General features: G+C 39.5%; 1 protein-coding gene across 1 annotated transcript in view; it reads right to left on the reverse strand.

Annotated features, from left to right (window-relative positions):
• The window catches only part of SCAP (SREBP cleavage activating protein), a 512327-nt gene that overhangs the window by 112585 nt on the left and 372157 nt on the right, over positions 1-27585 (reverse strand). The window lies entirely within an intron of this gene.

Genomic DNA, 27585 nt, shown 5'->3' on the forward strand with positions numbered 1-27585 from the left:
AAGGATGATCCAAAATTTAAGTTAATATGTGATTATGTTGTTGTTACTTTTTAGATTAAGGGACAAAAGACCAAGAATGAGGTGACAGGACATGATAAAGACTGATGTCATTAAGAGAGGAGGAAACTGGAGTGAAATCAATGACGGAGAGAAGTACATGGACAGGGCATGGTGGCGAAGCTCCATACGTCGACCAGTGGAACGATGACAGTTGATGATGTTACTTTTGGCTCAAGGGCTACTTAGGCCATATTGCTAATCAGTGACATGATGGCTACATATGGTGATTGTTATGGGAATAGTCAGAAACTCATAAACATCATCACAGTGCACTATGGCAGAGCCGAACTAATGTTTAAGTGCTGCCCTATGTAAGACAACACCATATAAATGTATCCATTTTAGGAAGAAGACAAAATTCAACAGATTTGCATTGCCATATCAATGCAAATCTGTTGAAATCTGTTGACACTTTGCCATATCATAGGTGGCAAATCATTGCCACCTTTCATATGGCAAAGTGTCAAAGGTTTCCTAAGATGTGGTAGAAAACTGAATGAGACTTGCGGGTGTAAGTGTATACAGTAAATTCAACATGAATATGATTCACATTATGAGCAGAGAATTGCAGTGCACACATTGTGGAGGATGAAAGATTATTTCCTGTGAGGAGCAAAAGGTAAGTAAGGTGTTTGTGACTGATTTGTGCTTTGCGAAGAATTACTTCCGCCCTTGTGTTTACACAGAAACTGGAGGTGCATAACTATGATCCAAGTTCTAATTGGATCATAATGTCAGATAGAGGATATTTTCTAGGGCAAGCCAGATGTTGCATAATTCAGCTATATACATGCTGCATTCAGTGGGAAGTGATATAGAGACATTGTTATACGGGAAGACAGCTAATTTTGTGTTTGGACAATAAGGAGGAAATGTGACTAGAAACACCTCACTGTATAAACCATGGATAATATTTTAATTTTTCAAAAGTGATGATACAGATATTGAATGGAGAGAGAGAGATTATCAGAAACGATAATTTATTTCTCTCCCCCCCACTCCCTCAGGGCTCTCTCGAGTGATAAATTAATGTACATTTATTAAAATACAGTTGGAATATACCTGCTGGAGCCAATACAAAACACCAGAGATAATGTCAACTTTTCAGAATATGAAGTTTCCTTCATTCCCCAATTTAGTCAGGATCACAAAGAAATTACACCATTTCTCTGTGATCACATAACTGATATTTGGCTTCAAAACAGAATATCAAAAACAACTTGGGTCTAGCTAGCCAAATGGCCTCCTTCAATTAGGTATTATGTGAAAGCTGTTGTCATTTCTGGGGCAAGAGTTACTTAGACCATATTGCACCTATCAACGGCATTGAGGCAACACATGGTGACTGTTATGAGAACAGTTAGAAACGATCATTTAATTGCATCTATTTTAGAAAGCAGAAAAATTCCAGAAGATTTGCATCATTATCTATGACAGGGGTGGGAACCTTTTTACACTGGAAGGCCATATTTTATTTAACCAAGATACTATTAGGCCACATATTGAGAATTTAATATATCCAAAAAAAAATTATATTTTTGTAGGCATATTTACAATTTTACTTACAGCCTATAGAGCAGGCCTGGGCAAACTTTTTGGCTGAAGGGCCACTTTAGGAATTCAAAAAGAAGGCGGGTCGCACATAAAACACTATTTTTAGATATATATTATTTGTTATCATGAAGAAATAATATTAACATAAAAAAAATATATTCTCTAACAACCAAGAATTTAATGAGATGAATGGAACTGTTTCACATCTTTTAACATTTTTTTAATTTTGGGTGTTAATTTTGTAGTTGAGATTCTTAAAACTGCTTGTAAATATTCATCGGTGATGCTTGATCATAAAGAATTTTTATTTAGATTCATGAGGGAAAATGTTTGTTCACATATGTAGGTTGATCCAAAAATAACCAACATTTTTCAGGCAAAATCTTTAAGTCTGTCGAATTTGTCCGAATTAAGAGTATTGTAAAATTTAAAGATTTCCTCACGACGGTGCAATTCCCTTAAATCGGTATCACACTGCAGATCTATAATCTGAAGTTGTGGTTCACTCGGTGCACTATCAATTTCTATTGAAAATGGGTCACGCACTATTGCCAAACTTCTCTCAATTTTTCGGAAGTCACCAAATCTTCGTGAAAAGTCGTCATTCAAAGCGTTGATAATTTCACAATATTTTTAAAATTTACTTTCTGGAATCTTCGGCAACTTCATGGTTGGAAAGTGGTCTACCTTGTTAATCAATAAATGTTGAAGGAACAACTGGAGTTTTAATTAAAATCCATTCAAACTTTTTACCATATCATGGGCGTATAAATTTTTCCCTTGTAACACGATATTGAAAGTATTTAAGTGTGTCATGATGTTCAGGGTAAACACAAATTCACAAATCCAGTTATTATCAGTTAATTCGGGAAAGTCCATATTATTTTTCAGTTTTAAAAATAGAATGATGTCACCTTTAAGATCCCATACTCGCCGAAGAACTTTTCCTAAGCTAAACCATCAAATTTCGCTATGATAAGGAATATCTGTGTACTTGGATTCAATATCTTGAAGAAAATTAACGAATTGTCTGTGTTTCAGGCCCCTCAATCGTATTAAATTTACTAGTTTATTTACTAGTAAATAAACTTTTACTAGTTAAATTTTACTAGTTAATTTACTAATACACATGTTCAACTTTTAACACATTTTTAGATAATACTTGTTGATGTATAATACAATGAATTGTAATTAAATTATAATCAGGATAATTTTCACAAATTTTATCCTGAATTTTCTTTAACGCTCCGACATTTTTACCTGTCAAACTTGGTGCTCCGTCAGTTGTTACGCCTACCATTTTGTTCCATTGTAAATTATATCTTGTTAAGCATTTTTCAAATATATCAGCTCCCATTGTTTGGTCTTTAAGAGTTTCCACTGAAAGAAGCTTTTCAATAATTTCAAAATTAGAGGTACATCCACGTATGAAAATTAATAACTGTGCAGTATTCTTTTGGTCGTTACTTTCGTTGAAAGCTATCGCATACCATGTTATGGATTCTAATACTGATAATAATTGCTCATTCAAATTTGCATCAATACATTCAATTCTTCTTACTATGGTTTGCTGAGATAAACTTATATTCACAAATTTGTGTTTAATGTCAGGACATATAATTCCACAAGCTTCAGTCATACATTCTTTAATATAGTCTCTATCAGAAAAACGCTTGTTGCTTTTTGCAATTATATGAGAAATAACAAAACTTGCCCCTACAGTAGCTTCTTGTTTTAGCCACGTAAACACATTTTGTTGTCTAGATAACTTTTGAATCAATTCATGAGCAGTTTTCTTTCTCGCTTCCAGAGTTAAATTGGCACCATACTCGGAATGTTTAGTAGTGAAATGTCTTTTAATATCGTACTCTTTCACCACTGAGACATTCTCTTGGCAGATGAGACAAATTGTCTTGTTATTTATGTTAGCAAAAAAAATATTTTGTGTTCCACTCTTCATTGAAGACATGATGCTCTTGTTGAATTTTTCGTTTTTTATTCATTTTTAAAAGGGCGTAAATATTATTTTTTATCGCTACTGGCACCAAAATGATAACCAAAGATAACGCAAAAAAAAACTAACTGCGGGATGACCGTCAGAGAAAACAGACTGGAACTGTGGCCAGTCAGCAGTCCTATCCTATTACTCCTCCACCGCAGCAAAGCCGTTGTCGTCATCACCGGTTGTCTGTTATCATAGTTTCACGTGGTTAGTTTATAATTGCAAATTATACCGTTATAAAAGCTCCCATTGGCTTGCGCACAATTTAAAATTCTATCTCAATTTGAACAATACAGAGATGATAAAACAATTTACAAGTTGACAAATTCTATAATGTATTACATATACAAATTTATTTTTCAAAAAGGCGTCGCAAAAGGTATAAAATAAGTAAACTTTTTTTCGAAAATACAATTAAAGCTCGCAGGCCACACAAAAATGTGCGGCAGACCGCATGCGGTCCACGGGCCGTAGTTTGCCCGGGCCTGCTATAGAGGAATGTTAAACCAAAAAATTAGGTGAAGACATTTATTTGTTTAGCAAAGATAACTAAACTAAAATTGGACGAAATTAGACAACAAACCATTTAATGACTTTTTTGCTACTGCTTAATGCCAAATAGTAGTCTGATATTTGGTTCCAACATCATTGAGCATAGTTTTAATAGGTCCTCCAAGTGAATAATCCATCATCTGAAATCCCACGCTTATTTTAATTTGGGTCATATATGAAAATGTTGATTCACAACAGTAAGTTTTGCCAAAACAAGATAGCATTCGACGTGCACGCTGGCGTAGACATGGGTATTCAACAGCATTTTGACGCATTTGAAGAGGATCCTTCTTTGGGTCAAATAGAGACTTCAGAATATTATCTGCTGAGAGTTCAATTAATTCCATCTGTAAGTCATCAGGTGCTTTGGAGACATCAATCAGGTGTGGTTGAAAAGCTAATTTTCAGTGTGATCACGTTTCTCAAAATCAGCAAACCTTTCATTGCATTTTTCAATCGGGAGTTTAGAAACAGTTGAGTATTCTTTCATGTGTCCTGGCAGTAAGGGTACCCAAAGCCGGTAACTCCTCATGACAATGGAAATCTGCAGTTATAACACGAATAAAAAATAACACCTGCACTGAGTCAATAATGTCAATAGATTCATCCAAGGTGATCAAATAATAAATGTGTGTTCGGTTTGGCATATTGCATGAAGCTCTTCTGTTATATTACAGACTAATTCATGTTGCCAATCAGTTATGATCCTCATTGAAAAGAGGTAGTTGTTTGTACTTTGTACTTATTAACCTTAGCTGAATCTAAACATCCCACAACTTGAATAATGTATTCTTTTATGATTTCTGCATCACTAAATGGCTTACCACTTCTTCCAAGTATATATGCTACTTTATGTCACTTCAGTGATGTCAGTCCCTTGTCTCGATATTGTTTTGAATACTTGATTACAGACTACATTGTACTTGATTACATTGTTTTGAATACTTGATTACAGACTAGCTTATATCTGCCTACGGCAGATATAAGCTAGTCTGTAATCAAGTCACAAAGGAGATTAGGCAAGCGAAGACAGATGAGAAATCCTTGGCAAAGGACACAAAGAAAAACAACAACAAAATGAAAAAGAACTGGGAGTAATTGTGCAGTCAGATATGAAGTTTTCTGAGAAATGCAGACAGGATGCCAGGGCAGGTCATGTGGTTTTGTCAATGATATATAGGAATTTTGCTAGCAGGGAAAAGGAGGTGATTGTCCCTCTGCATAAGGCAATGGCCAGGCCACACCAGGAGTACTGCGTGCAGATCTGGAGGCCTCATTTTAGGAAGGATGTAGATTTGCTTGAGCGTGTACAGAGAAGGGCAACACGATTAGTGAGGGGAATGAAGGGATCCTCTTACCAAGAGAGGCTTAAGTTCTCTGCAAACTGCAATGGCTGGAGACTAGGCACCTGCGTGTGATCTGATTGAGGTGTATAAGGCCTTGAATGGGTTGAGCACACTGAATTCTAATGGGATTCTTCCACTTGTTCAGATTACAAACCTAAGGAGGCATAAATTCAAATTAAGGAAAGACAGATGTAGAATAGATGTGCGGAAATTTGCCTTTAGGCAGCGGGTGGTTAATTGCTGGAACAAACTTCCATCTGTCATTGTGGAAGTTGATAGGTTAAATAAATTTAAGGAAGAACTGGACAGGCATTTGGAGGGAATGGTGTGATTTTTTTTTTTTTTTTTTTGGCTGATGCTGCATAAGCTCATACACTTGCTTTCTTGCATCATATGCCACCACTACTGCTACTTATGTAAATGCACTAACTGTGTGGTACAACTCTAGAAGGAGGGGGGGATGAATCAGATTGGTCCACTTGATGTTGGTGGTTCGACTGTTGATGATCCTGCTCAGATAGCTGACAAACTGAATGAGTATTTTGCATCTACATTCACACATGAGGAATTCTGTAAGGAAGGGGAGGACTCTAACAGGGGGCTAAATGATTTTTTAATAATGGAGAGTAAAGTGGAGAATTTGTTGAAGTTAAACATAAAAAAGGTACATGGGTTGGATGGAATCTACCCACTTATATTGAAAGAGGCAGCGAGGGAAGTAAGCAAACCCTTAGCCATAATTATGCACGCATCCTTAGATTTAGGAGAGGACCCCATGGACTGGAGATGTGCAAATGCATTCCCAATAGGGGTTCAAAGGGTGTCACAAATAATTATAGACCTGTTAGTTTAACTTCTGTTCCGGGGAAAACAATGGAGTCATTAGTTAAAGAAGTGATACAGGATCACCTAGACAAGAAAGAATGCAGTAATAGTTTAAACACAGTATTGGTTCATTAAGAGGAAAGAATTGTCTGACCAATTTGATTGGATACTACAATTTGGTCACAAAGGAACTGGATGCAAAAAATAATTTTGATATCATATACTTGGATTTCAGGAAAGCTTTTGATACCATTACACATGGAACATGCTGTAGAAATTGGAGCGGTATGGCATTAAGGGAAAATTGCTGCAATGGATAAAGGGATGGTTGAGTGGGAGACGGCAGAGATGGTAATAAATGGACACTGCTCTACAGGGACTAATGTTATTAGTGGACTCCCCCAGAGTTCAGTGCTGGGGGAGTTGTTGTTTTGTGTATTTATCAATGATATCGATGAAGTTATATCAGGCTTAATGTCCAAGTTTGCCGATGTTACAAATGTCGGCAGGGTTGTTAATGACAGTAAAGTTAGGATAATGGGCTGAGAAGTAGCAACTGAAGTTTAACATTGACAAATGCAAAGTTCTGCATGTGGGTAGCAGTAACTCAAGAGAAACATAATGTGTGGTACTACACTCAGACAGTGTGAAGAATATAAAAGACCTGGGGATAATTGTACAGTCAGATATGAAGTTTTATGAGCAGTGCAGATGGGCTGCCATAGCAGGTCATAGAGTTTTGTCAATGGTATATAGGAATTTTGCTAGCAGAGACAAGGATTGGTTGGTTGGTTGAGTTTTATTGGCGCATCAGCAACTTTGGCTATAATGTGCCAAAACCTTGTCAAAAAAATTTGTAAAACATTCAGTGACCTAATGAATTAGGTCACTAAGTCAGGGTATAAATACAAGTATAAATTGTAAAAGACAAAGATCAGTAAACAAGTAACAATAGTAAATCTTAAAATAATAAGATTTTTTTTTTTAAATATAAGTAAAAAGGTTTACTGATTTTAGGAAACTAAAAATAGCAGACACATGGTCATTGTCGGATAAAATCTGACTGAGTGTATACGGCTCAGTCAGATGGTTAAAAGCGGTAAAACGAGCATGTCTAAAACTGGTATAGTCACATAAAATATGTTCAACGGATAAAATGGTGTCGCACTGCTCACACATAGGAGGGTCATCAGCCCTCAGCAAAAAAGAGTGTGTAATATGACAGTGTCCTATGCGGAGCCGAGCAAGAACAACTTCCTCTTTGCGATCCCTCCGTAAGCTGGACCGCCAAGGATGGATCACAGGCTTAATTCGACAGAGTTTGTTTGTAGTAATCAGTCGATGCCACGAATATTGCCACTGAGATTGTAAATTATTACGGATCACCTGCCTGTATAGGGGACTAACAGGTCAAGATTATCCGTCAGGGCTGCCGATTTGGCTGCAGTGTCAGCCAAATCATTTCCTCTAATCTCGATGTGACTGGGGATCCAGCAGAAGCGGATATCGAATCCACTTGTATACAGATTGTATATTATCTGCTGAATTCGGGACAGGGTTGGATGATTAGTGTGTGACATCGCTGATAAAGCCTATAGTGCACTCATTGAATCGGCATATATAATACACCGTTGGTAACGGTGTTTTCTTATGTGATCTAGAGCTAACTCTATGGCATGCAGCTCTGCAGTGTAAATGCTGCAGTCAAGGGGTATCTGCTCTGATATGGTATTATTTGGAAAGACAGCATCAGATCCCACATACGATTCTGACTTCGAGCCGTCTGTGTAGACTGGCAAGAAGTCAGAATGTTCTGCACAGTGTTGTGAATAGAGCTGAAGGTAGACAGAAGACGGGGTATTAGACTTCGTCGCAATCTTGAGCGAGAAGTCACATGCTGGTGTTTGTGCATGCCAGGGTGGAATGGGCTCCTTTGGTGATTGAGCAACCTTGTCTACCAAGATGTTAAGCCCATTGAGTAGCTCTTGAACACGAATGCCGAATGGGCGATTGGCGGTCCGTCGTGTGTTGTAGAGATTTTCCCATCGTGGCTCGAAAACGGATGTCCACGTGGGATGGTCTGGCAGGGACTTCAGCTTGAAGGCATATTGTAGGGACAACTGCATTCGTCGAAGCGACAAGGATGGTTCGTTTGCTTCGACATACAGACTTTGGACAGGTGATGTTCTGAATGCATCAGTAGCAATACGAATGGCTTGATGATGGATGGGGTCAAGCCAACGAACAGCGCTATTTCTGGCGGATGCATATACCTGAGACCCATAATCTAATTTTGAGCGTACAAGTGCACGGTATAGACGTAGGAGAGTGCATCGGTCTGCACCCCAAGAAGTGTGTGTGGTATGGGGGTTTATTGGCGCATTAGCTGCTATGGCTATAGTGCGCCTATTCGTAGGAATATTAAAAAATAATCCAGTTTAAATTAGTTTCAGTTCTGTAGCCTATTTATAAAAGATGATACACTCCAATTTGTTTTAAAAAGCAGAAAAGTTTGTTAACATTGGCATCCTCTCCAATGATATGATGTAATGTCAATGGTTCTGAACAATTAGCCAGATTTTGAAGTATTGCAGCTCGATGTTGTTGATACTGCGGACAGTCAATCAGAATGTGTTTGACTGTTAGATATTCTAAGCAGTGTGGACACTGAGGAGGATCCTCGCCCATTATTAGATGGAGGTGAGTCAGATGGGTGTGTCCTATTCTCATTCGTGTGAGTACCACTTCTTCCCGCCGCACTGTCTGATTGCTGGAGTGCCAGAACTTTGGGTTTTGTTTCAGCTGGAAAAGTTTGTTATTCGTTTGGTTATGCCATAATTCTGTCCACTGCATGCTGCATGAATTAAGATATTATAATCGGGCGCTGGAATAGGGAGAGAAGCTAGGTCTGAACTTGGACTTTTGGCAGATATATCAGCCACTTCATTCCCTTTTATGCCTGAATGTGCTGGAATCCAGCAAAACTTCACTAGTTGTTGACTATCATAAATCTGCAATAACAAACTCCTGATTTTCATTACAATATGGTGATTCTTTTGAGATGTATTCTGCATTGCTTTAATTGAGCTGAGAGAGTCAGTATAAACTATATATTTTGCAGATGGATGTAGAGTCAAATTTTCTAGAGCTAACTGTATTGCATACAGTTCTGCTGAAAAGTTGCTATACTCAGGTGGAAGAGAAGCTGATATGATAGCAGAGGGAAACACTGCTGATGCTCCAACAGTTGACAGAGATTTGGAACCATCCGTATATATCGGTAAGAAGTCGGCATAGGTTTGAATATGGCTAGCATGGAATTGTTGCACAGTCACTGCCGGTAGGCAATTCTTTCCCCATTGAAGAAAATAGGTATCAGAGGTCAGTTGAGGAAAGGTGGTCCATGATGGATGAGAGTAATTCTTTATCTGTTGCCTATTGTGGAGAGGAACATTCCAGTTCTGTGATATTTCAAGGAGCCGTAGGCCAGCCGGTTGGATTTTACTTGGTTTATTTCTATAGAGATTAACTAGTGGTTGATTAAAAAGGTATGGCTGAATGGGATGCAAAAGGCAAGTCTGTATTTTGGCTGCATATTTAAGTAGTAACATTTTTCTACGAAGATGCAAAGGGGGCTCATTAGCTTTAATGTATAGACTCTGAGTTGGAGATGTCCTGTATGCACCAATTGCAATCCGCAATGCATTATGTTGAATAGGATCCAGCCAGCGTAGCACACTCCTTCAGGCAGAATCATAAACCGGAGCACCATAGTCTAAACGGGATCTAATCAGTGCTCTATATAAGAGCAGCAAAGTTGTACGATCTGCTCCCCAAGAGAGGGCAGATAAAGCTCTTAGCATGTTGATCTTTTTAAGACAGGCAGTACGTATTAATTTAACATGATCTAAGAAGTTGAGCTTACTGTCCAGGATTAGTCCCAAGAATTTCATATTGCTGGCAATTGGAATGGTGGAATTTGAAATCCGAAGTTAAGGATCTGCATGCAATTTGCGTTGACAGCAAAAGTGGATCGCACCTGTTTTCTGTGGGGAAAGACGATATCCATTGAGCTCAGCCCACTTTTCAACTTTATTGAGGGACATCTGCAATTGCCTTTCGATAGATCTCATGTTCTGAGAATGGCAAGAAATAGCGAGATCGTCAGCGTAAAGGTAAGCCTCTACAGTATTTGGGAGTACTTTTGTAATGGAATCAATTTTAAGGGCAAACAAGGTTGCACTCAAAACTGATCCTTGTGGTACTCCTTCCTGCGAGAATGTAGCAGAAAGGGAATTTTGATATCTCACCTGGAAAGATCGGCTCTTGAGGAAGTTGCTAATAAATATGGGTAGGTTGCCTCGTAGACCAAGATTATATAGGTCACTCAGAATGCCATACCGCCAGGTAGTATCAAATGCCTTCTCTATATCAATGGAGACCATGACAAGGTGTTCGTTTTTCACAAAGGCATTGCGAATTTCATATTCCGCCTTGATCATCAGATCTAGGGATGACCTGTTTTTGCGAAAGCCATGTTGACAATTACTCAGTAGATGTTGAGTTTCAATGATCCAAGTGAGTCGACTATGGATCATTTTTTCAAGAATTTTACCAAGGCAACTTGACAGAGATATTGGTCTGTAACTATTAGAACTGGAGGGATCTTTTCCAGGTTTCAAAAATGCCAAAACTGTAGCGTGGTGCCAAGAGGTTGGATAAATATTTTCCAGGAAGATCCGGTTAAAAAAGGTTAGAATCAGTTGTAAGTTTTTCTCATCGAGAAGCTGCAGCATGACATAATATATGCCATCTAGCCCAGAGGCACTGTTTCGTGTTGTTCTGATGGCCTGTAAAAGTTCACAATATTGCAGAGGCTGATTATATGGAAGTGACAGTGAGGTTCGAAAGTTGATAGGTCTCTGTTCTTTGGCAGTCTTAATTTTCTGGAATTTTGGAGTGTAGTTTGATGCAGCCGATATTTCAGCAAAAGTTTTGCCCAAGGCATTGGCTATATCTAGAGGAGCAGAGAGTTCTTGCCCATTACAGGAGAGAATTGGGGAAGGAACAGTCGGAAACTTCCCAGAAAGCTGCCTAATTTTTTTCCATATTAGTCTGGAGTCAGTGTTCCTATTGATAGTTGATGTGAACCTAGTCCAAGAATCTTTCTTGGCCTGCTTTTGAATGTAAAGCGCCTTTGCCCTTAGTTTATTGTAGCTAATTAGATTAGCTGTGGTTGGAGATCGACGGAATAAATTAAATGCTTTATTTTTTTTCCTTCTTTGCTTTTGTGCACTCTTCGTTCCATCAGTAGTTGAAATGCCGTCGGGACGGGGGATTTGATAACGGAGTTGAGTACTTAGTTGCAACTAAAAGGCGGGATGTAATATAATCAGTAACTTCATCTATGGGCTGTAGTTGAATAGTTTTTTTGTCAAGAGTGATTGCTGACTGATATTTGGCACAATTGGCTTTAGAGAATTTCCATTTCCTGCAGGGGTGTTGTAATTGTGGTTGGGTAGTCAACAGATTACAAACAATTGGAAAGTGATCACTACCCATGGGATCATCCAGGGTGGACCATTGCATAGCTGAAAACAGTATTGGGGAGCAAATCGATAGGTCAATGGCAGAAGTCTGTCCATTGGGTAACTGTATATGGGTGTGCGAGCCACTGTTAAGAAGAGTGAGGTTTTCTTTTTCCAGTAAAGTTTCAATCAGTCGGCCGCGTGTGTCTAATTTAGATGAACCCCATAAAGGGTGGTGGCCATTGAAATTCCCTAGCAGGCAGATAGGGGAGGGTAGCTGTAATAAAAGTTCTTTAAGATCATTATAAGAGTAAGTATGATTTGGTGGGAGATAAACTGAGACTAGAGTTAATGCAGTCTGAGTAATCAGACGCACAGCGACAGCTTCTATTTGGGTTTGGAGAGTGATTTGCCTAGCTGGAATCCTTGTACTAATTAAAATAGCTACACCACCACCACGAGCAGAATCGGATGTATTCCGATCTCGTCTATAGACCGAGTAGTTTTTTTATAGAAATGTAAATTTGAGAAGTTAAATAGGTTTCTTGCAGGCAGAAACCAATTGGAGAGTAGCGATTAATTAAGTAACGGATGTCGTCAATGTTTCCACGAAAGCCTCTGCAATTCCATTGCAAGATGTTAGGCATTACTTGAATTTAGAAGAAGAAGCTGTACCTGACGTGGCTGTCTTATGGCGTTCTGGCTTTGGTTTGTCTCTTTTTGGAAAGGAAGGGCGACCGGTGTCCATCTCTTCTTCTGCAAATATTTCCAGAATTGGATCTTCCTGTTTGGATGGGTACTCTGCCTCCATCGATGTGTCCCGAATAATCTTTTTTGAAGTTGAACTATCATTATTTGTAGTAGTGGCATTCACTGGCGGAGATTGAGATTTTGCTGGTATAGTGAGAGGCGTATTATTTGCTTGGTCTGAGTGTTTAACGGGACTGGACTTTTGCTGAGAGAGGACAGCCCGAGCCCAGTCAGAGATGGAAGTGTTTGAAGGAACGGTAACATCGGTTTGTGTGGCAATGGTTTGATATTTTTTTGCAATATTGGCATAGGTACGGTTAGGCATACTGGGTGCAATTAATTTTCTTGCCTCTTGATACTAACTCTGTTTTCAACTTTATATTTTACAATTTTTTTCTCTGTTTTCCACCTCTCACACGTCTTAGAGTAGGCAGGATGGTTCCCTTTGCAGTTGGGACATATCATTTCTTTCGCCACACAATCACTTTGAATGTGATCGGAGGATCCACAGTTGGGACAAACTGGGTTGCTTCTGCATGTCGTTTGAGAGTGGCCATACTTTTGGCATTTATAACATCTCAACAGATTTGGTATGAAAGGACGAGTGCGGCAAAGTAGATATCCAGCTTTTACTGATGAGGGCAGGTTTGGACTGTCGAAGGTAAGAATGATATTTCTGGTAGGTGTGAGAATATTGTCTTTTTTTATCATTATTCTTTTTACAGCTATTACATTTTGTTCCTGAAGCTCTTCTTTAATTTCTTCCTCCGTCACATCCATGAGGTCCCAACTAGATATTACACCCTTTGATGTATTTAGAGTTGCATGTGGAGTTACTTTCACTGGAATACCAGTGAAAGTTGTCTTTTTTAGTAATTTCTCAGAGTGCCTGCTATTCAGAGTTTCAATAAGTAAGTCCCCTGATTGCAGTCTCTTAACTGTCTTGGGAGACCCTGCAATACTTTCCAGATGTTTTTGAATTAAAAAGGGGGATAGCTTACTGAGAGGTTGTTCAGATAGTGAGTGCATTATTAAGAATGCAGGTAAATCTGTCGCCGAGGGATTGGTTTTCAACCTCTTTGAATGCGACGAATCATAGTCATGGTCATTTTCTGTGTTTGGCCGACAGCTTGACGGCTCTAAAGTTGGAAACATATTTTGTTCCATGTTGGCTCCTCTTAGCCCCTGGCAGATGGACTTTTCTGCCAAGGTTACCGGCCCGCCATGGGGAGGCAGGAGCAGTGCCTGGTGTGACCAAGCGAAAAGTAGTAAGTGGTTAGTAGTAAACTAGAAGAAATAAAGAAAGGTGCCTTTCCTTTCTTGCTCTGTACAAGTGTTTTTGTTACAAGAGCTGTTTTTAAATGAATAAATTTATTAACGACAAGAACGTAAAATAACTATAGATCACTTTTGGGAAATCGCAGTAATAGCACAGAGAAATCGCTCGGTCACATTCGCTTGGCACCCGGAGCGCCCCCAAGAGGTAGAAGAGAGAGAGCGGAGGATGTTAAGCCCTCTCGTGCACTTTGTGCGAAGCTGACGAATGTGTTGGACAAATGTCAGCTTTTTGTCAAAAATGAGTCCCAGGAATTTCGCCTCTGATACAACTGGAATGGTGCTTTGTCCAAGTCATAATTCAGGCTCAGGGTGGAGGTTACATTTGCGACAAAAATGTACGCAAACAGTCTTCTCCGGTGAGAACCTGAAACCATTTGCCGTGGCCCAGGATTTAAGACGGTCAATAGCTTGTTGTAGTTGTCTCTCAATAACCCTCATATTGCATGATTGAGAGAATATGCTGAAGTCATCGACGTAGAGTGCACTGTTTATAGTTGGAGGAAGTTGTTCAGAAATAGAATTTATTTTAATGGCAAAAAGCGTGACACTTAAGGCAGATCCTTGTGGTACCCTCTCCTCTTGGCAAAAGGGCCACGAAAGGGAGGATCCTACACGAACTTGGAAATAACAGCAGTTTAAAAAATTTTTAATAAAAATTGGAAGGTGGCCTCTTAGACTGAGGTTGTAAAGGTCTTTTAAAATACCAAATCTCCAAGTTGTGTCGTACGCTTTTTCCATGTCAAAGAAGATGGACACCAAATGTTCTCTTTTTGGGAAAGCATCTCGGATAGACGTTTCCAGTCTAATTAAGTGGTCCAGTGTGGACCTGTTTCTTCGGAAGCCGCACTGAAAGCGGGAGAGAAGGTCATTCGATTCTAAATACCATAAGAAACGGGCATTGACCATTCTCTCCAATATTTTGCAGACAGCTGGTCAGAGCAATGGGACGATAGTTTTTTGGACATATAGGATCATTTCCTGGCTTAGCAAAAGCAAGAATAGTTGCCTTGCGCCAGGTATCCGGTAAATGCTCTTCCAGGAAGATTCTGTTGTACAGGAAGAGCACATGGTCCGTGGATTCAGGTGAAAGATGTTTGTTCATTTCATAATGGATGTTGTCTGGTCCAGCAGCTGTAGCCTTTGTACGGGCGAGTGCTGTTTTCAGCTCATTGATATTAAATGGCCCATTGTATGGGTGGGAGCCCTTCGATGTGGGCCTGTTTGAGAAATGTGGGCTTCGATGTGGGCATTGAGAAACAGGCCCTAAGGGCCTGTTTCTCAATGTTGTGCTTTAAGACCAGAAACTCTGGGGAGTAAGATGAAGTTGCAGAGATGTTAGAAAAAGTTTCCCCAAGAGCATTGGCTATTGCAGTAGAGTCTGCAATAGTGCATCCATTATATTCAAGGACCGATGAGGGGTGTGCTGTGTATTTTCCCTTCATTTTCCGGATTTTTTCCCAGACCACCTTAGTACTGGTCACCTGGGTAATGGATAATGTGAAACGGATCCACGATTCCCTTTGACTCTGACGGCGGATGTAGCGTGCTTTGGCTTGGGCACGTTTAAAGGCTAATAGGTTGACTGTGGTAGGATATCTTCGAAATATCCCCCAAGCCTTGTTTTGAGCCTTTTTAGCTGCTGTGCATTCTGGATTCCACCATGGTTTTGGAAAGGGAGGAAACCAGGTAGATGTTTTTGGAATTGTAGTTGCAGCTGCATGGACAATATTTTCTGTTATGTATGTAACTGCATCATTGATAGGCTCCTGACTGACTGCAGAGTTGTCAAATTTTGCCAGGTGTTGAAAGGCACTCCAGTCAGCTTGATCAAACTTCCACCAGGGTAACCTGACAGGAAAACAAGGTCTCCCAGTAATTAAGGTGGTTATCACGGGGAAGTGATCACTTCCATACAGGTTCCCTTCTACCTCCCAGGTATGTGACGAGAGAAGAGAAGGCGAGCTGATAGAAAGATCAATGGCAGAAAACGTACGGGTAGGCATGTGGAAAAAGGTGTTTGTTCCCACATTAAGAAGGCAGAGGTCATTGTAAATGAGCATACGATCTATGACTCGTCCCCTTCTACTAATGCTAGCACTACCCCACAGGGTTTTATGTCCATTAAAGTCCCCAAGAAGTAATAAAGGGAAAGGCAACTGCATTACGAGATCATCAAGGTCTTTCTGGCAGATGTCAGTACCAGGTGGCAAATATATAGAGCAAACTGTTAGTAAAAACCCCATTGTTATTCGAGTTGCTACTGCCTCTATGCTGGTAGTAATTCGCAGATGCTGAAAAGGGGTATGGTTGCTCACGAGGATTGTGACTCCTCCATGCGCGGGGCCATCTCCAATTCTATCCTTGCGAATGATAGTAACGTTGTGCATCCTGGGGTCATCATTTGCCCTTAGGTAAGTCTCCTGTATACAAAAGCAAGATGGCTTGTGCTTTTGCAGGAGTGCCTTGATGTCTTCTGCATTTTGGCGGAATCCACGACAATTCCACCGTAGGAATTTAGCCATTATTTTGGCTTGGTGGTTCCTTCAGGTAGCTTCAGAGGTGCTGAGGGCTTACTTTTATCAGTCTTGGGTTTATCTTTTTTGGGGAAGAATGGACGCTGTCCCTTGTCCATTTCTTCCTCCGCAAAGAGTTCCAAGACTGAATCTTCGGGTACCTCCTTCTGCTCGACATCCATCTTTTCTTGGGTACTAGGAGGGACTTCCCCTTTCTTATTCTTTTCTTTCATAGTTACCTTTGTTACTTGTGGAGCATTAGGAGGTACCAATATAGGAGTGGCAGCTGATTGGTCCTTCTGTGCAGGTTTTTGAGAACTTAAGAGATAACGCGCGATGGGAGTGAAAGACTCCTTTGGAGGAATGGTCATGTCCATCTGAGTTCCGACGGAACATCTCCCTGCTACCTTCTGGGCGTAGGTAGGTTTGTTGATATTCAGGGGTTTCACCGATTTCCTTGCCTCCTGGTATGATATATTTAGCTCTGCCTTCAGCCGTTGAATTTCTTTTTTTTCTTTCCACCTCTGGCATGCTCGTGAGTAGGCCGGGTGTTCGCCTTCACAGTTAATACAGGTGTGTTTTGCGGCTGAACATGCTGTTGTTTTGTGGTCCTTTGCACCGCATTGAGGGAATGCAAGGACTCCACGTCAGGCCATTTGAGAATGTCCATACTCCTGGCATTTAAAACACCGTAAAGGGTTCGGAACGTATGGACGCACTGAACAATGTATCCAGCTTTAATCTCGTCAGGAGGTTTAGGAGAGTTAAAAGTCAGGATAACGCTCCTGGTTTTAACAATTTTTCCATCCCTTCGCGCAGTAATTCTCTTGACGGCAATAACTCCCTGTGGTTTTAATTCGGAGCAGATTTCCTCCTCGGTTACGTCGAGAAGGTCCCACTCCGAAATGACACCTCTCGATGAATTGAGTGTTCTGTGTGGTGTCACTGTTATGGGTATTCCTCCGATTGATGTTACTCGGAGGAGATGTTCGGATTGCCTGTCATTTTTAGTTTCAATTAAAAGTTCTCCAGAACGAAGCCTCTTAACTGATTTGGGTGAACCTGCTAACCCATCTAACCCTTTTTGAATAAAAAAGGGCGACATTTTAGCAATCGGTTTTTCACCGGTGGAGTGTATAATTAGGAACCTTGGAACAGGCCCCGATGGTACTTCAGTTCGCTGCCTCTTTGTACTAATAATACTATCTGTGTCTTCATCTCTGTTTGCAGATAGGGTCCGGGTTGGGGCCCCTGAAGAAATATGTTTATCAGGATTCATATAGTTTTTAAATTGTTCAGTGCCCGGGCTCCACACCCACCATGGAGCCCAAAGGGACGCCCACTACCCGGCATGCAATAAATGCGCTTGGGAGTGAAACGCCAGGGCTACCCAGACACTATACCCGCACCGCCGCCAGCCTGAATCCTGTCCCTTGGACCATGAGGGTTGGGGCGTGGCATTGCCACGGTTGACCCTCGCAGCCGATTGATCTACTAGCCGATTGATCCTAGCCGGGCCTTCCAGGACCACCCGTCTTGTCGAAGCAGGGGCCAAAGTGGTGTATTAAAGCTGGGCCCCTCAACCACCAGGATCCCCCTTTCCGAAGTTCCACGGGTCGCAGTGCACGGCAAACACGCTGGATTCCATTGATGTAAGCCTGGAACCTGGGCTGTGGGCATTGGATCCCAGTGATGCTAGTCTGGAAGTCCAGCAGCATCACTGGGAGGTCCCCTCACCACGTACAGGTGCCCACGTTGAGGGGCAGAGACAAGGAGGTGATTATCCCTTTGTGTAAGGAAATGGTCAGGCCACACCATGAGTACTGCATATAGAGAAGGGCAACAAGATTGGTGAGAGGAATAAAGGGGCACTCTTAACAAGAAAGGTTTAAGTTCTGCAAGTTTCAGCATCTGGAGACCAGGAACCTGCAAGGTGATCTGATTGAGGTGTATAAGGCCTTGAATGGTTTGAGCAGGATCAATTCTGATGAGATACTTCCGCTTGCTCAGATTAAGAATCTGAGAGAGCATAGATTCAAATTGAGGAAAGACAGTTGTAGAATAGATGTGCGGAAGTTTGCCTTTAGCCAGAGTGTGGTTGATTGCTGGAACAGACTTCCATCCATCGCTGTGGAAGTTGATAGCTTAAATAAATTCTAGACAAACATTTGGAGTGACTGGATGGGTGAAATGGGAAGGTTTCTCCCCCCCCACGGATGATGCTGTATGCTTTCTTGCATCATATGCTTCAACTAATGCTAATATGGTATCATGAGCAAACGCATACATCATTTTATCTTTCAGTGCAACAACGTAATATTGCGACAATTCTCATTCTTCACTGAATACTCTCTTTTCTTCCTTTAATGCTCTTTTCTTATTTCTTGAGATAATCAGGTTACCAGTACTGGTAATTTTTTAAATTTAAATTCAGTAAAAAATTTTTACTGAATTTTCAGTCAATCACAGATTGACTGAAAATTCAATTTTAAAGGAAACAAGTACAGTTAGCCCCAACATCTGATGGTAATTTGTTCCACAAAACTCATTGTACGTTGAAAATATTCTAAGTTGGAACCAATAATAGATTGATTTCCTGTAATTCATTCTAAACTCTTGGCAGGTGGCCACCTGCCAAGAGTTTAGACACATAAAATAGGCATTTCTTATATGTTATACTTGATTTTTACATTAAAAATTAGTGTTTTATAAAGATTATTTAATATATAGTTATAAAACATCTTTAAAAAAAACAAAACAATAAATCAGCATTAGCCTTAGACTAGAAGTGCAGGGCTGATGAAATCAATAGTGACGTAGTAGTGGTGGGATTTCAGTCTTTCATCGCTACTGGCAAAAAAACTGTCCAAAGTGGACTGCTTCTGACGACTTTTTTCGTTGTAGCTTCTTGAAGTAAGAAATGACTGTCTTCCATTCTGCACATAATGAATTCAGTGTTTTCAACGTTGGTTTTTTTTTTTTTTAACACTTCTCTTAAATGCTCCCCACAAGAAATGACAGTCTTCAACTCTTCAGCTTACACTTTTTGGGTGTCCTCTTCCTCTTGAGTGTCACTCTTCATAATTTTCTCCAACTCTTGTAACTCCTCTGTCATTAGCTCATGCCCATGAGCATCAATAAGGTCCTCTACATCCTCTTCATCAACCTATTGATTTACCAAAAGTGACAATATCATTTGTCAAAGTGCCATCATCTTCAAATCAGTCAATGTTATTGATGATTAAAGGCCAGATGTTTTTCCAAGCACTGAATTTAAGCATCTAGTGAAAGCATCATTCAAAGAACTTACAATTAGCCTCACATAGTCCAGGATGTTGTACTTTGACTTTCAAAAATCTTTGAGCGTGAGAGCAATTTCAACAGAGGTCACTGCAAAGCAACTTGCAAACATTTTCTTGGTATAATTTTCTTGAAGTTTGCAATCACTTGCTGGTCCATTGGTTGAAGAAGAGGAATGGTTTTGGGAGGCAAAAATTTGACTTCATAAAGCCAAATTATGTCTCAAGAGATTGGACAAGGTTGGGATCATGGCCTGGCACATTAGCCAGCAGAAGCAGTGCCTTTGCAGGAAGCTTATTTTTCTTAAGATAACTCTTCACTGAAAGACAGAAAACTTCATGCACCCATTCAGTGAGGACATATCTTGTAGCCCAGGCCTTCTTATTGCTGCACCAAACCACTTCCAGCATACCTTTGTTGGCGTTTTGTTGTTTAAATACTCTGGGGATGTTAGAGTAATACAACCACCAAAGGCTTCAACTTAAATCTCCAGAGATATTAGTACCCAACGGGAGAGTGAGCCTGTATTCCATAGACTTATGTCCAGGTAAACTAGCCCCGTCCTTAGTGATGAACGTTTTCCTGGAGTTGCCTCCAGAAGAGGCCAGTTTTGTATAATTAACAAAAATACACTCTGCTTACACACTGGACAAGCACATGAAACAGAAGATAAAGAAATTGTTCGAAGTACTGTAACACGCAGGAATATTGTGTTGAACAAAGATGCTACTTGAATGAGAATAATCATACGAATGATGTTCCGTGCACCACACATCTGAAAATTTCCACCAATGCATCATTCCAGCTATATTGGAAAGCCATCAGTTCCTGCAAATATCATTGGTCCCTGAGAATATCAGATGTAGACGTCATCGGAAGTCAAGGCCCCACTGTACTGGAAACCGATGGCAATGGGGTGAATGACCGGAATGTCAACTGATACTGATAGCAGTCAGTGAGATGAATCATCACTAATAAGTAAGGCAAAGTTGCCAAATAAAGTTCAGTTTCAAGTGGAAGTGATGCCACATCATCTGTATGGGAAACAATAATATTCTGTAAAGATTAGTGAATTAGAATAAATGCTTTATTTCGTATTTACTTTAATATATGATTCATTATTATTTTCTTTAACTAGAAAAGTCAGTGCATACATTTTATTTAACGCAGACACATTCTTTAACATGTTACAGTTCTTCCTTAAGAAACTCAGACCTGTGACGCAAATCACTGGGTGTTGCCAGTTCGCCAATTACAGAGTTGCCACTGACAGGCCTTTCGCTAACTACACAGTTACCAATATAAATACATTTACCCCTTCACTTTGTTTTGCCCTCTATCGATCTATCCAATATTTTTATGCCTTAAAAATATTTTGAGTTTGGTGTTATGTCATGAAATAAAAGGCGGATTTTAAATATGAGAGAAATAGACAAAAGGTGGCAACTGGTACCCCAAAAAGCAGCAGGCTGCCACCTATGACCTATGATATGGCAGAGTCAAAAGTTCTTTAAGATTTGGTAGTAAACTAAAAGAGACTTTTTTGGGCACGGATGTATAAGGTACATTCAACAAGAATATGCTTCATTTTGAATAGAGAGCTACAGTACGTACACTGCAGAGGATCATTTTCTGTAAGGAGAAAAAGGTGAGTAAGCTTACTGTGACTGATTCATGCTCTGGCTAGGTTTACTTCCTTCTTTTTGTTTACATGGAAGCTGGTGGCCCATAACTGTTGCTCTGGTTTTAATTGAAGGAGCTTATTATGTGTTTGAACTTGTCAAAGAAGTCTCCATCGTTCCTTACATATTCTCTGTATATCATATCTGTAGTCAAGGTATGGAATCCAATAACATGACGAGGCTGTGTTGGATAGATGTTTGGTAGCAAAGCCTGCACAGCCATTTCCTGGATATGCATCAGCGTTTTTCTTATGTGCTATTATAAAAGATGGGTAAGTGGTGGTATTTTGTAATGCTAACAGTGCACTCTGTGAGTCCATATATATATTATACTATTTTGGATGGATAGATGGATGATATTTTCTAGGGCAAGCTTGACAGCGCACAATTCAGCTGTATAGCTGTTGTATTCAGTGATGAACGTTTACAGAGATGGTGTTATAAGGAAAGATGGCTATGACACCCAATCCACTGTCAGACTTTGCCCATCAGTATATATTTTTGTAAAATGCAGGTAATTTTGTGTGTGGGCAATATGGAGTTGTATATTGACATATGCAGGGGAATGTTTTTTTTTCCCAGTTTAGGAAATAACTGTCACAGGAAGGTGCAATAGAGAACCATAGGGGATCTGAACTGTTTGGATCCTGGAGGTATCTTCCATTTGTTAAAAAAGTGTACGATAACTAGGTATGTAACATATCTAGTTAATATAGTATAAACAAATATATGGCATAAAATATTTATATATTAAACATCAAAGCAATCTAAATAAAATTATATAGATTAATCAGTTGTAAAAACTTGAATATATCTGACACATTGTCATCGTCCAATAAAATCTGCCTGAATGTATAAGGCTCAGACAGATGGCTAAAACAAATGGTGTTCGTTACTAAAAAAATAACTATATAATATTGGTATAGATACACCATAGTTTACTACATATGTAGTGTAAAGGCATCATTTTAATTGTATCTCATATTGTGGGTGCCTTCACAACGAGATAGCTGGTATTGCACTACTTCCAATAAATAAATACTGCTTCTCTAGTAGAGAAGACTACTGTTATTTAATTACAGTGGATACCCTCTGACATGGATATATTATCCAACGTGAAGTTAATATCATGAATCAGCTCTTGAATCCTGATACCAAAAGGCTGACTGGCAGTTTTATGCGTATTATATAGATTTTCCCACTGTGGTATAAAAAAAAAAGATGTCCACATAGGATGGTCAGGCAGGGATTTTATTTTTATGGCATATTGCAATGACAATTGCTGATGTCGAAGCATCAATGGTAGTTCATTGGCTTCAATGTACAGACTTTGTACAGGCTGGTTGGTTGGTTGATTTGGTTTTTAATGGTGCATCAGCAGCTAAGGCCATAATGTGCCAAGTCAAATTTAAAAGGATACTAAACATTTTGGTAGCCTAGGTTACCACTTCAAGCAATTAACTATTATGTAAAAAAGGTATAAAATAAAGTAAAAACATACAAAGTATAAAACTTAGATCTTTGTATATAAATTAATGGAGTAAAAAGTTAAAAACGTCAGACATATTGTCTCTGTCACCTATAATCTGACTAAGTGTAAATGGTTCAGTCAGATTATTAAAAGCGGTAAAATACAAGCATCACGCTTCTATAAAAACAGGGCATTCTATAAAAAGATGATGGACAGTTAAAATAGCATTACACATCTCACACATAGGTGGGTCATCCGCCCTCAGCAAATAGGAATGTGTTAGATGACTATGACCTATGTGGAGCTGAGCAAGAACAACTTCCTCTCTTCGAACCCTGCATAGACTGGACTGCCATTGCGTGATTACCGGCTTAATGTGATGTAGTTTATTTATAGTCTGTCTGTGCCAGGAATCTTGCCATTGGGGATGTAATCTAGAGCATATTATTTGCCTGTGGTCTGTATAGGGGGCTGACAGGACTGATTATCCAGGGAAATGGCTGATTTGGCAGTGGTATCGGTTAATTCATTTCCCAGGATCCCAATGTGGCTTTGGATCCAGCAAAAGCGAATATCAAATTCTAATTCCACGAAAGAAAAAAGAATCTGCCAGATGAGGGTTATATCTCACCGATACCAGAACCTATAACATGCTCAATGAATCACAATAAATCATATACCTTTGGTAGTTGCTGTTTTTAATATGATCTAGGGCTGCTTCTATTACATGCAACTCTGCAGTATAAATGCTAGTTTTTTGTGGGATCTTATTGGATAACGTTTTATGAGGGAACACAACAGCAGATCCCACATAACATTCTAACTTTGAGCCATCTGTATAGACTGGCAGAAAGTCAGAATACTGCTGTCTATGTGATGCAAAGAGTTGTTGGTAGATAGATGACGGCGTACTAGCCTTCTCGCAGATCTTAAGGGAGAAGCCTCAAGTTGGAAAAATAGGCATGCCAAGGTGGAAGGAATTGCTCTGATGAATTGAATCCGAATACCAAAAGGTCTGTTGGCAGTCCGACGGGTGTTGTAGAGGTTTTCCCAGTATGGCTCAAAAACGGATGCCAATGTGGGATGATCGGGCAGGGATTTCAATTTGAAGGCATACTGTAAGGACAACTGCTTATGTCGAAGAGATAGAGATGGTTCATTTGCTTCAACGTAAAGGCTTTGGACAGGAGATGTGCAAAATGCTCCAGTGGCTGTCCGGATGGCCTGATGGTGTATTGGGTCTAACCACCGAAGTACACCCTCTCTAGCAGAACCATAAACTTGAGACCCAAAATCAAGTTTGGAACGGACAAGTGCTCGGTAAAGACGAAGAAGGGTAGTATGACCTGCACCCCACTAAGTTGACGAAAGGGCATGAAGGATGTCAAGCCCTTTAACACATCTTGTCCTAAGTTGACGAATATGTTGTAGAAATGTCAGCTTCTTGTCGAAAATAAGTCCAAAGAACTTGAATTCTGCTACAACTGGGATGTTGTTTTGCCCAAGCCTTAATTCTGGGTCAGGATGAAATTACGTTTGCGACAGAAGTGTACACAAATGATCTTCTGTGAAGAAAATCTGAACCCATTAGCCAATGACAAGAATGTAAAGTGATCAATAGTTTTTTGCAGTTGCATTTCAATGACCCTCATATTGCATGAATGAGAGAATAAAGCAAAATCGTCAACGTGGAGGGCATTGTTTACCGTGGGTGGAAGTTGTTCTGTAATAGAGTTTATTTTGATTGCAAAAAGCGTGACACTTAAAACGGATCCTTGTGGGACTCCCTCCTACTGATAAAATACTCGAGAGAGTGTGGATCCTAAACGGACTTGAAATTGGCAATTCCAGAGAAAGTTTTTAATAAAGAGAGGTAAAAAAAAAAAAAAAAAAGGTAAAGTGCAGCCATTATCAACCCACTGCAGGATGGAAGCCTCCTCAACAATTCATGTTGAGGGAAATGGACCATAATCTGCCACGCTGGTCCAATGCGGGTTGGCAGAACGCCCGTATTCAGCAGTCAGGGGCTTGAACCCCGGTCAACTCAAAGGGCGTATGCTACTGCACTATCGCTCCTGACCACTCGGCTACGGAGGTAGGTTATGCTTAAGACCAAAGTTACAGAGGTCTTTTAATATGCCAAATAGCCAGGCTGTGTCATATGCTTTTTCAATATCAAAGAAAACTGCAACCAGATGCTCAGATTTAATAAAAGAGTCACGAATGTAAGTTTCAAGTTGGATTAAATGATCCAAAGTGGCATTTGTCAGAAGACGCACTGTGTCCTGGAAAGCAGATCATTTGTTTCTAAATACCATATAAGGCGAGAATTTACCATTCTTTCCAGGACCTTGCACAAACAGCTTGTCAGGGCAATAGGACGATAATTATTTGGATTTCTAGGATCCTTTCCTGGTGTAGGGAAGGAAAGAACGATTGCCTTTCGCCAGAATCTGGAAATTGTTTATTAAGAAAAATTCTATTAAATAGAATTAAAAGGTGATCCTTGGATTGTGGTGAAAGGCGTTTTATCATTTCTTAGTGGATGTCATCTGGCCAACAGCACTTGTACATGAGAGAAATAGTGCTGAATTTAACTCTCCCCGTCTCCTTAGCTTCAGGTCTGTTGTTGAGAACTTCTTAGCGAACAACAAGGATCCAGACAACAATAATATATTTGAAAAAATTTTGACAAAGTTCAAGAAGCTAATTGAAATGTCGGAACTTCTGTACAAATCACAAATCTGGCCTACCACAGAATATTGTTCCCACATCTGGGGCAATGCGCCCCAAAACCTTGCTCGGGCTTCTAGATTCCATTCGAAAGAGGGCTTTTAGGTTAATTAACGACTCACCTCTAACAAAGTCTCTCTAATCTGTCTCATAAATTCTGTTTCTGCTGCATGCCTTTTTCAATAGACAATTCTATGGGCACTCTTCTTCGGAATTGGCTTCTATAATTCCCGCTCTCTCTTCCAAACCAGTCTGAACATGTGCCGCAACCAGTCAACATCCTTTTTACTGTCCAACTTCAAACTCACAGAAACAACTTTTCTTCTTCCTCATTTATTCATTCACGACTTTGTTTTCTGGAACAACCTCCCTTCATATGTATTTCCTGAAAATTAAAATCAACAGAAATTCAAGTCTAATGTCAACAAATATCTTCTTTCATCCTCTCAACCTTCAACCCATGAGCAGTACTAAATACTATAGGTTTTAAAACCTCTTGTGCTAGGGGTTCTCATAAAAAAAGCAAAAAAACAAAAAGGTTCTTAAGTAATGGATGTGGGAAGTCTTAGGTAATCCAGCTGATGTGATTAAGGAATTGAACTGGTACTTAGCATTAATTTTTACAGATGAAAGGCCTTTCATAGGAAAACAGTGAAAGTGTGGCTAAGTAGTATGAAGTTACATAAGATTGAAAACTGAACACTGAAATTAGAAAAGAAAGACTTATTAGAAAACTTGACCCTAGACACAAGTAAGAAGTTATCTGACTTCCTCATATACAATGCAACTAATCACACAGAGTGAAAACTGATTTGCTCATGGGGGGTATGCACAATGTACATTTTGGTATTTTGGATGCAAATATTGGCTATCATAGTATTATGAGATGTACTAGCAAAACTAACTTTTTTTTTTGTATATTCATAATTTGGCTACTGTACACTAGATAATTGCTGTTACTGGATTTTCTGGTGCAGTGTCGACTTAGGCCATATTGCACCTTATGTATACTAGATCAATAATATCAACATGTCCTTTAATTTTCATGTGGATACAAATTTGAATGTTTTTCTGACTAGTGTTTGGTTGCTTGCTTATGTTATTTTATTATTGCCAAACATAATGATTAGCTTTTCTTCTGAGAGCAGTTACTGTGACTGCTTTTACTGCTTTTATATTACTTTAATTTTTTTTTAATCAACGTTGGCAGATGGCAGTGATTCAGAAATGGAAATTTCTCATAGTGAATCTGGTTCTGTGTCAACAAATATTTTCGATTTATCATATAATAATATTTCAGCAAATGATAATGAAAATGACTAGTGCAACTAGACAATTTTTCTTCGTAAATCAAGTATTGTAAATTTTGTTTCAATCAGTTTAATTAAGAAAAGAATTTCAAACAGGCAGAACCTGTATTTTGAGTGAAAGCCATCTTATTTAAGATGACAGATTGAAACAGAAGCCCACTATATCCCAGGGTGCTTTTAGCTCCCTCCAAAGTATTTTTTGTTGATATGAGATTTAATGGCACAAGGGTTACTGAGGCCAAATTTGTTCTGTTCATAGTTTATTTAAAAGAGCTCGTAGAGCTGAATTATATACATCCACATAGGCCAATACATTTCAAGTATTGGCCTATAAGAATTCAAGTAAGAATTCTTCTATATTTGCACAAGTTCCAAGGAAATCAGATAAAATCTAAGCTTTGTTCGATCTGCAGAATGCCTGAAAGGTGCTTGAGCAGATGGATAAGTAAAGATGATAGCCTATATGAAATATAGGCTGAAACAGATATTGTAGAAAATGAGTCTGCTAATGCATTAGTGATTTCTTCAGGTGCGACAGATCTTTTCTGTTTTCCAGAAGAGTATTGGAGAGGGTGGTCAAAGTAATTTTCCTTCGGCCACCTTTTCTGTGCTTGTTTTTCT

Source organism: Mastigoproctus giganteus, chromosome 1 (genome assembly GCF_048544385.1).
Source record: "Mastigoproctus giganteus isolate SK-2022 chromosome 1, ASM4854438v1, whole genome shotgun sequence".
NCBI classification, from domain to species: Eukaryota; Metazoa; Arthropoda; class Arachnida; order Uropygi; family Thelyphonidae; genus Mastigoproctus; species Mastigoproctus giganteus.